The sequence below is a fragment of the Scyliorhinus torazame genome, chromosome 13, assembly GCF_047496885.1.
Source record: "Scyliorhinus torazame isolate Kashiwa2021f chromosome 13, sScyTor2.1, whole genome shotgun sequence".
NCBI classification, from domain to species: Eukaryota; Metazoa; Chordata; class Chondrichthyes; order Carcharhiniformes; family Scyliorhinidae; genus Scyliorhinus; species Scyliorhinus torazame.
In genome coordinates this window covers 167,984,931-167,995,041 of record NC_092719.1, presented here as the reverse complement: position 1 = coordinate 167,995,041, position 10,111 = coordinate 167,984,931, and the positions used below count along the sequence as shown (strand labels likewise).

Genomic DNA, 10,111 nt, shown 5'->3' with positions numbered 1-10,111 from the left:
TTCTTCTCTAATCGACGCACACTCCTGAGGAAATGAACAGAAAGGCATGATGGGTAGTTAGGCTAAGTTAGGAGTAAAATCTTAATGTGCAGCCTGCAAGTGGGATTCAAGGCAGGAAGAAGGGGGATGGGTAACCATTAGGACCGGTTCTTTGTGCAAAGGATGCTGCAAAGGATGCTGGGAGAAAGGGGCCCCAGGGCTGAGCAATGTATAGTGGGCCTATCAGGATCAGTAATTGTGACGATCAGGTGGTTATAGGGCCAGGTCAAGGAATGTGTGAGAAAGACCTATGAGAACCTTGCATTCGTTACCATTACCTTATTTGGTCGGGTGTATGTGAAACTTGATGCTACATGAATGTATATGAGAACACATGCTTTGTCTCTTTTTGTTCACTCACTCTGGAGAAGTCGGAGGCTGTGGTCTCTGATCTTTGTCAGGGTGAGTGAGGCTTGCAAGCGGGTTGAAATAAAATAAAGGAATACCTATAAATCGGACTCCGCCTTTGACTGAGACCAGACTAAGGGCAGAAAGAACCCAATTTCATCCTTTGGTGTCAGGAGTGGGATTTCAAGAGCGAATACCCGACTGTTCGCGAAATCAGAATTAAACCAGCCTTGGACGGAGAGAGGGGAAATGGGCCCACGATGTGAGTAGATTATAAAGGACCACTTCGGTTTTCCCCTGCCTCGTAGACCGAAGCGGGTTTGGTCACTCGCCTATGGTCGGGTAAGATCGTTCGACGAAATCAAAGGTCAGTCTGGTGGATTAGAAAAATTCATTTCAGTCGATGTAGGTACGGCTGAGGGTTAAACGAGAATTGAGGGAAAATCGGGCGATAATTCAGTTAGAAACCGAGGGAATATTGCAGTGATAGTTCAGTTTCGTGCATGTGGGTTGAAAATTAAAATTGGTTATATTAAGTTACACTTTAATTAGGCTAAGCTCTTTAACGGGTTGAGGGAATGTCAGAGACAATTCAGTTAAGACCGCTGATGGAATGTTCTGGAGACAATTCAATTCCGTACAATTACAATTGGCCAAGTTAGATTTTGTTCTTGGGAGATATGTCTTATGAGTGAAAAAAAGTTGGGAAATGAATGGCCACTAGGGGGAACAAGAGACTTGGAAAATTCAGAAGCGTATCGGGAAAAGAGGAGGCTTCAGGATTGTTTAAATTTACTTTACAGTTTTGAAGAAGGGAAAAGGGAAAGCCCCGTCCTCTACATTGTGTTTCTGTGCAAATTTAAACGTTTATTGTCCAGTTGGTTGAGATGAATGAAAGTATAATGCTTTGAATTCCTTTTGTTTGAGTGGAGATCTCGGTGGATGAATGAGTGTGTGTGTTTAATAAGAATTTGTGAACTTTCTCTGGTATTCCTAGTTTTTAAAATGTGTTTTGCAAAACGAAGTTGCATATCAATTCGGAGGTATACACGGCAATTAAAGTGAGATTTAAAATGGGGTAAGTATTTGAAAGTTCTTTAGAAAATCAGTAATAATGATTAACATTGTGGAAGTTATTTAGAACACAATTCTCAGGAAGTAAACAAAAAGCAAAATCAAAATGTATAAATTGGGATTTGTAAATGATTAGTTGAACTCGGCATAGTCTTGGCTGTTCAAAGAAAAAGGGGAGAGAACAAAGGAATCTAAAATTGAAATGCGAAGACTAGGCATTCGGTGTGGGCTGCGTCCATGTGCTCCTTTGTTAGAGGCAGCCATGATGTAGCTACATTTAAAAATGTTGTTGTGTGTGTTCCAAATTTGTAGAGATTTCAGTATTTTCTCTGTAAACTCACTACACATCAAATTTAAGGTTAGGGGATTTTCATATAGCAGACTATGGATTTTTAAAACTTTATTTTAAGATTACACAGGGGGAAAGGAAGATCTCAGTAGAAAGGAAGGCGGCCATTTTAGAGATGCCCAAAGCCCAAACCGTAAGAGAGGTTAGGCAAGTACTGGGGACTATGCGACTATTGTAGGGCCTTGGTGTATAAGCACTCAGAACTTGAGGGGACGTTGCAAGCACTGACCCCAGGAGGGTAGGCAGTCCCGAGAGCAGGTAGAATGAAAAATTAATTAAAACATGCCCTCGCGTAATATTGGGATAGTGGAGAGGGGCATTGTGGCAGTAAGGGGCTAGAAACAGGGGGACCAATGGGACCAGTATTAGGAGGTAGTCGGTGGAATTGATACGGCACAGCTCCACCGGGTCCTAGTGCCTGCTGACTTGCAAGAAAGTCACTAGCAGAAGAAATGAAGTTTAGAATGTTTACTACATTGCAAACACAGCTTGAGGGAATAAAGATATGGGACTGGAGCTTAGATTAGGAGTATTGCTTGCAGTATCAGGAAATGAGAATCTGATGGCAGGGAAAGATTAATAAAAATAGATGCAGAAATGAAAAATTAAGATATTAAAACCAATTGATAACGTAGAGGAAATAAGGAAACAGAAAGAAAAGTATTTTAAGTGATGAAGTTTAGAAGGAGTATTAAGGAAAGCAAACCTAGCAATAGAAAGAATGACACAGGGTTAATCAGCACACGATTCCAGCACACAATCCAGGGGGGCCGACACAGGCCGCAAAAGCAATATCCTTTGACTCGAGGTGCCAAATGCGAGCTGGAGATAACAATCAAAGAATTAGAACAGCAGGGAATCATTCAAGAAGTCACATATGCATTGACAAATAGACCACTTCAGGCAGTTAGCAAGCCTGATGGTACATTTAGAATGGTAACGAATTATAAAGCATTAAACAAGGTAAAAAAAAGGATAAACGGTATTTAATAAATCCACAAACTGCATTGGAGAAGGTGGCAGGCAAAACTTACTTAACTAGTATAGATTTAGCCAACGGATTCTGGAGTGTCCCATTAGACCCAGACAGCAGGGAAAAGACAGCATTTACCTTTGGCACTAAACATTACGTATACTGTAAATTGCCACAAGGATATGTTAATTCCCCGAACCACTTGCAGGCAATAGTAAGGGAGCTGATTAAAGATGATTTGGCTTTAGTATATATTGATGATGTGTTAATTGGAGATGATGATCAGAGGAACACATGTTGAAAGAGTGACCAAAATTATTAAAACACTTAGTGAAGCAGGATTTAAGATAGGGTTAAAGAAATGCCAGATTGGCAGGAGCGAAGTCGACTATCTAGGGTATTCAGTGTCAAAGGCAGGTAGGGAAGCCAGTGTTGGGATGAGAGAGAAAGTTGCTAGAATCACAGCACCCGTTTCACGAAACGGGGTTCAGCAAATTATGGGAATTTTGGGGTATTTGAGACCAGTAGTGGAAGACTTTAGTCTTTATGCTAGACCCATTTATGAAACTTCAAGGGGATTTTAGGTGGACCAGTGAAGCACAGAGGCGTTTGGACCAGTTAAAAACAGCTGTAGCAACATCCGGGCCATTAGAGGAGAGACATGAAGGGGACGATTTGAGCATTAAATTTGATCTGTATGCAAATGGATATGGTATGGTGCTTGCTAATCATAGTACTCAGACACCTATCAAACACTGACGGGAAATTGGACAAGGGCTGAACAAAAGTTTTCGGACATCGTAAAATGTTTGGCAGCCATAACAAAAAGGATAGCAGAGATTGAAAATTTATCAGCCAGGAAGAAAATTTATGTAACAACTGAATTTTTGGAATTGACAGAGTTGACCAAGAGACAGGGTTGCCAGCAAGGCGCAAATACAGCTCGATGGGAAACCATTCTTCTAAGCCCTGCCTTAATGTTTATTCATAACATTAAAAAGGGACAGAAACTTGATAAATCAGTTAGCAGAACAGAGTTGGTAAATGCTTGGGTGGTATATACAGATGGTAGTAAAGTTAAGGAGGACGAAGAACAAGCCAGATGGGCATCCATCTTTTTAAAATTCAGGAAAGAAAATGGTGGAGAAACAGGGAGTAGCATAAAAAACTGAGACACCGATGGAAGAATGGTTATTAGAATATGCAGGCCCTCTTTTTCCTAGGAGCAGCAAAAGTAATTTGTACTTTTTAATCAAAGCTGATAGCAACATAGGGGAAGTTGAATTAGAGAATCAGTGGCATCTGGAGCAAAGGAAATTGTATCAGAACTAAAACATTCAACCCAATTAAATAATAACAGAGGGATTAGTATAATCCATAGGCAACCTATCGGCAGCAAACAAAAAAACGTAATCAGTAAGGAATTGATAATATGGCATGATAGATCAAGGGCTTTATTAATGGATCTCAGTTAAAATGATTCATTGTGAACATACTGAAACATCGTGTCAAGGATGTGGCACGTTCTGTAGCCCAGTAGTTTGGACAGGGAGTAATCATATGAAACCTAGGAGAATGGCAGATATAGAGCATTCAGGTGAGTTGATATGCATTTAGAACAACAGAAATGGGGAAATGCTTTGGCTCCCAGGGAAATTTGGGGAATTCAATTGGTCATGATTGTTTTGTGAAACATCAGGCAACACTGATGATTGAAGTTTGGGACCACAAGGTAGATTTTGACCATGGGATGGTGTGATAATGACAAATTGTAATTACTGCAGAGAAAACCTAGCTGACGACGAAGTGATTGGGAAAGGATGTGCAGGATTGTGGAGAAATGACAAACTTGTGGTACCAATTAGTAAGGGAGTACGTAGTTTAAGAGATGTTGGGATGACCCGGGGACATAAAATTAGCCTAACAGTGTTTAGAGACTGTATCCCTGCAATGATGCCGTGCCACAGGATAGATCATATCCCCAAACCGCTCGGACAAGGGAAAAAGGACTGTTTGGTTGGGATAACTGCACTTACTAGTATTGTGTAATCAGTGGAGTGGGATGCCAGTGAATTGAAACCTGTTAGCAGCATCGATAGGACAGATGATAAAGTGAAAATGTCATGGTTGGAAATTACTTTCATAAAAATCCGGTCGTAATCAAAAATGAAGAAATTAAAGTAAATGCAGTAGCAATATCCGAAATGTATCAGGGAAAATTTCAACCCACTTGGACCACTGAGAGAGCAAAGGAGGAAGAGTTTGAGATTCTTCGAGTCTCACTCAGGGGTGCAACGATAGAAGGAGGAGGCCTAACAGGCCTTAATCTTATGATGTACGTAAATGATCAGGAAAACAAATCAGTTAAAGAAAAAAAAAGGGAATGGTGGCAACGTAAATCCGGAAGTCCTGGAGAGGGCACTTCTGGAACATCCAAACAAGAATAGAAAGATACAAATTAAAAAATAGGGCCCTCTCCGCCTTTGACCTGTTCATTTGGTTTTCAGATGAAGCAAATATAATACAGACGAAGAACGAGAACTACACTCCAGAGAAGAATATTTTAGACAGTATGGGAGGGGGGGGGGGGGGACTAATGATACAATTGGCTACATATTTGAGGGAATTAAATGACAGAGCCCGGAAGAAAAACCGTACGGGTTAGAAACAAATCAAAATATCAAATTATTACCGAATAGTGAAACCTCCGGTCAGACATCTCTAACTGGACATTAGCTGATGGATGATCTGTGGTCTCCACGGGGTATGTACTACGCGGTGGAGTTATTAAGGGTCTCGGCAGACGGCAGCGACTGACGAGGAACCCCGCATTTTAAATGACAATAGTTTAGGAATTTTGGCAGCTTGATGCCACGGCGGGAAATTTATAACCAATGCAGCAAACAATATTGTATTGGAGAGTGTAATAGTTATTACAGACGAAATGTCCTGAAAATTGTAAGGGAGTGTTATGTATGGATTTAATTGGGTTGCAACCCCAAAAGTTGACTGTATTAAATGTGCAAGTGGTGTTATTGCAAAGAAAAAAACAAGCAAACAAATAATGGCAAGTATACACTCCATGCTGCAAGGAAAATGATAACGGACAAAAGGGATTTGAAGAAAACTGAGTTATTGTCTCAAGTAAGCCAGGGCTGGCAGACTACATGGTTCAGTACAATGTTAGACGTTAGTGTGAGGAAGTCAGGAATAGAAACTGGATCGATTGAAGCTTCTGCAATTAATAAAGCAAGATAATCAGTGGATAATACATGATATCATAATTTACCATTCCAATGAGAAACAGAAAGCACTTCCTGAAAAAAAAACAGTAAGGGACAAAAGACCTTTTTGGTCGCTGATGGACTGAGTTGTGTGCTGTTTCTAAGGGACATGAGGAAGCTTCTATGGTGCTGCTACCCCAAGGTAGTCAGATGCCTTGGAGGTAGTGGAACACACGGATATAGCTATTGTGTTACCTTCCTGAGTAGCGACAGCTGTGGTTCATGGTGATTGGACTTGAGGAAAGAACAATACAAAGAGTCTATCGACACTGGTCTGTGAGATGGATGAATTTACAATTGATTTCCATGCAGTTTACGAATCACGACATGTACACACAAATGACAAGGATCAGGGATATCTGCTAGACAGTACAACTAGAAGGGGGATATAAACCCTAAAGCAGGATTCAGCTCAGAGTTAGCTCTCATAGCTCGGTCATGGGGTTTTACCTGATGCATGGATTGATAATACTTGTTATTATAATTGTATATTGTATAATCATTGGATGCCTTAATATGTGTTGTAAGATGGCTATGGCTCGGATGATGCCGATAGACTCGGCCCATCACCACTTACCAAGATGACATCCCTTTACTGGCGACCATCAAACCAGAAGGAACCCGGACGGAGAGCCAGGGCTGTAAAAGTGTGATGAGGTGTTTATGTACAGAATGTAATGAATTGCGGGACGGTCTTTCAGACCAGACATTGATACAGGCTATTAACCCGGGGATGTTTATAATGGACACTGGGAGTTGTATGCCCAACCAAACTCCAAATTTGGACCGAGATCACAACAGGACTATTGTTGGTCTGGCAAATTGTTAGCACACTTTTTGACCATCAGGGGGACTACCTACCCATATATTTCTCCACCAACAGAGACCCCCATGGCAGAGGTGAAAGAAAATATAACAAGTCTGTTCTCCACCTGCACTGAACGGAGGTGTAGCGTAACCCAGACGTTAGGCCAATGCATCTGCCACAATGCCACCGGTGTCCCGTTGTCGGCAGGTAGCGAAAGGGAATGTTGGTTAGGAGGCGGAATAGTAGTTATCATAGACTGATAAAAGGAGGGAATGAGGAAATGAACAGAAAGGCATGATGGGTAGTTAGACCAAGTTAGAAGTAAAATCTTAATGTGCAGCCTGCAAGTGGGATTTAAGGCAGGAAGCAGGGGGATGTGTCACCATTAGGACCGATTCTATGTGCAAATGATGCTGCAAAGGATGCTGGGAGAAAGGGGCTCCAGGGCTGAGGAATGTATAGTGGGCCTATCAGGATCAGTAATTGTGAAGATCAGGTGGTTATATGGCCAGGTCAAGGAATGTGTGAGAAAGACCTATGAGAATCTTGCATTCGTTACCATTACCTTATTTGGTCGGGTGTATGTGAAACCTGATGCTAAGTATATGAGAACACATGCTTTGTCTCTTTTTGTTCACTCACTCTGGACAAGTCGGAGGCTGTGGTCTCTGATATTTCTCAGGGTGAGTGAGGCTTGCAAGCGGGTTGAAATAAAATAAAGGAATACCTATAAATCCGACTCAGCCTTTGACTGAGACCAGACTGAGGGCAGAAAGAACTCAATTTCATCACTCCAAGTGGATAAAGGGCCACTGAATGCCGTCTATCAGAACGCCAATGACGATCGAGAAACACCGCCTCTCCTTCTCCACCCAGGGGATTCCAGAGGTCCTCATGTCCGATAATGGGCCCTTGTTCACAACCCAAAGTTTCTCGGCCTTCTTGTGCTCCAGTGGGGTCCGCCATGTCAGGACTGCCCCCTACCATCCGCGTCGAACGGGTTGGCCGAGCGGGCTGTCCAGACCCTGAAGCAGGATTTGAGGAAACAGGGCACTGGCTTGTTGGCCTGATTTCTGTTTGCTGACCGGATACCTCCCGCGCAGTTACCGGGATTGCCCCTGTGGAGCTTCTGATGGGTCGTCATCTACCGACCAAATTGGGGTTGCTGTTGCCCAATATCGGGGCAAGCGTGCGCAAGATGCAAAATCCTCAGACCGCAGTTTCACAGACCAAACGTCGGTTCATGTTTTTGTCCCAGGGGATGAGATTTACATCAGTAACTACGCTCAGGGTGTTTCATGGCTTAAGGTCACTATTCTGCGGCAGATCGGGCCGACATTGTATCGCCTGCAAATGGGGGGGCCAACAAGTGAAGAACCACGTGAACTAGTTTAGAGCGAGGTGCCCGGCGAGGTGCCCACAGGCGGCTCCTCCGACAGTCCCACGGGCCTTGTCGGACTCCCATGACATCTCTGCCGCTGCTGTGCCACATTGTGGCTGCGCCATTCCGTCCGACTGCCCATCAGACTCCTCTGATTCGGAGATGGACTCAACTCCCCCGGGAACAGGATGGGCAGTGCCTCCCCCGCCAACGCCACAGGTGTCTGGGATTCCCCGCCATTATGGACAGGAGAGGCGCACCCCGCTCCACTACCCACCGCCGGCCCCTCCTCCGTCTGTCACCGTTGAGGGCCAACCGTTTCCTAAAAGATGCAGGGGTCCGCCATCACCTCCTGCTTCCTCATCTCGGCCTGGTTGTGTGTGCGACACGCCGCCACGGAGGGGAGGAATGTCATAACCTGGGCTTAAGCAGGTAATGGGACATTAATGAAACCTTAGCAGGTCATAGGACATTTATCAGACTGAGGGATTGCACTCCCCCACTGAGGGGCAGGGCATCCCCTTCTACATTGGAAGGCGATGAACAGTGAGCTGGGTCCTGTAGTAGAGTAATTTCCTGTACTCTTGTTATGTTGCATTAGACCTTTTTCCTTTTGATTCAACCTGTTCGGCTCAGTGTCAACTGCTTTCCAGACTGTATAATAGCATCCTTCCTATTTTGTCTGTATTTCTTACTGGAATGTGTGTCTTTGCTAAGTGTTACAAAATATCTCCTTAAATTACCTACCATTTAACCCAATTTCCCAGTTGACTTAGCCAGCTCTGGCTCCATACCCTTGTAATTGCCTTTAAGTTTAAAACACTCATCTTAGACCTATACTTTGAATGCAAAATTTAATCATGTTCTGATCACTGCTATCAAGAGGCTACTTTACTCTGATGTCATTAATTAATCCTCATTGCACATTACCAGGTATGGATTAGCCGACTCTCTGGTTGGCTCTAGAACAGTGTTTTTCAAACTTTTCTACTAGGGACCCTTTTTATTATTTAAGAGTGCCCAATTTTTTTTTTTCCAATTAAGGGGCAATTTGGCATGGCCAATCCACCTACTCTGCACATCTTTGGATTGTGGAGGCGAAACCCACGCAAACACAGGGAGAATGTGCAAACTCCACATGGACAGTGACCCAGAGCTGGGATCGAACCTGGGACCTCAGCGCCGTGAGACAGCAGTGCTAACCACTGCGCCACTGTGTTGCCCCCAGGACCCATTTTTAACCATCCTGCGGGACCCACACTGGCCAACCTTTGCGACCCGTGCTGTCCGACCATCGCAACCCACCATTTTCACTTACCTTTAATGTGACAGGGGAGCCTGATTGGTCCTCACGATCTCATTTCATAGGATCATATAATCCCTACAGAGGAGGCCATTCATCCCATCGAGTCTGCACCAATCCTCTGAATTAACACCCTCCCTTGGCCCAATCCCCCACCCTATCCGCGTAACCCCATCTAGGGGCAATTTAGCATGGCCAGTCCACCTAACCTGCACATCTTTGGACAGTTGGAGGAAACCGGAGAATCCAGACAAAGTCCAGGCAGATACGGGAAGAATGTACAAATTCCACTTTGTTATTCAGTGTTACAGTTCTGATAATGACTTCAGCTGATGAGTTAAGATCTCACTGCAACCGTTGAATAAAATCTAAGAGGTTTGGCCTCAAACTCACCATGTTTAGGCTTCAAATGTCTTTGAAGTTTTCAGAGGGTTTTAAACTTTCATGTGTCAGTGCTCCCTGCATATAACACACATGAACTTTGAATCCTGGTTTTCAGAGGGACAATTAATAACCCCACACCTCAAGTAATCATCTTTATGCAGTTTTGTT

At 43.5% G+C, this 10,111-nt stretch overlaps 1 protein-coding gene across 2 annotated transcripts in view; it reads right to left on the bottom strand.

Annotated features, from left to right (window-relative positions):
* The window catches only part of cfap20dc (CFAP20 domain containing), a 692,307-nt gene that overhangs the window by 570,679 nt on the left and 111,517 nt on the right, over positions 1–10,111 (bottom strand). The window lies entirely within an intron of this gene.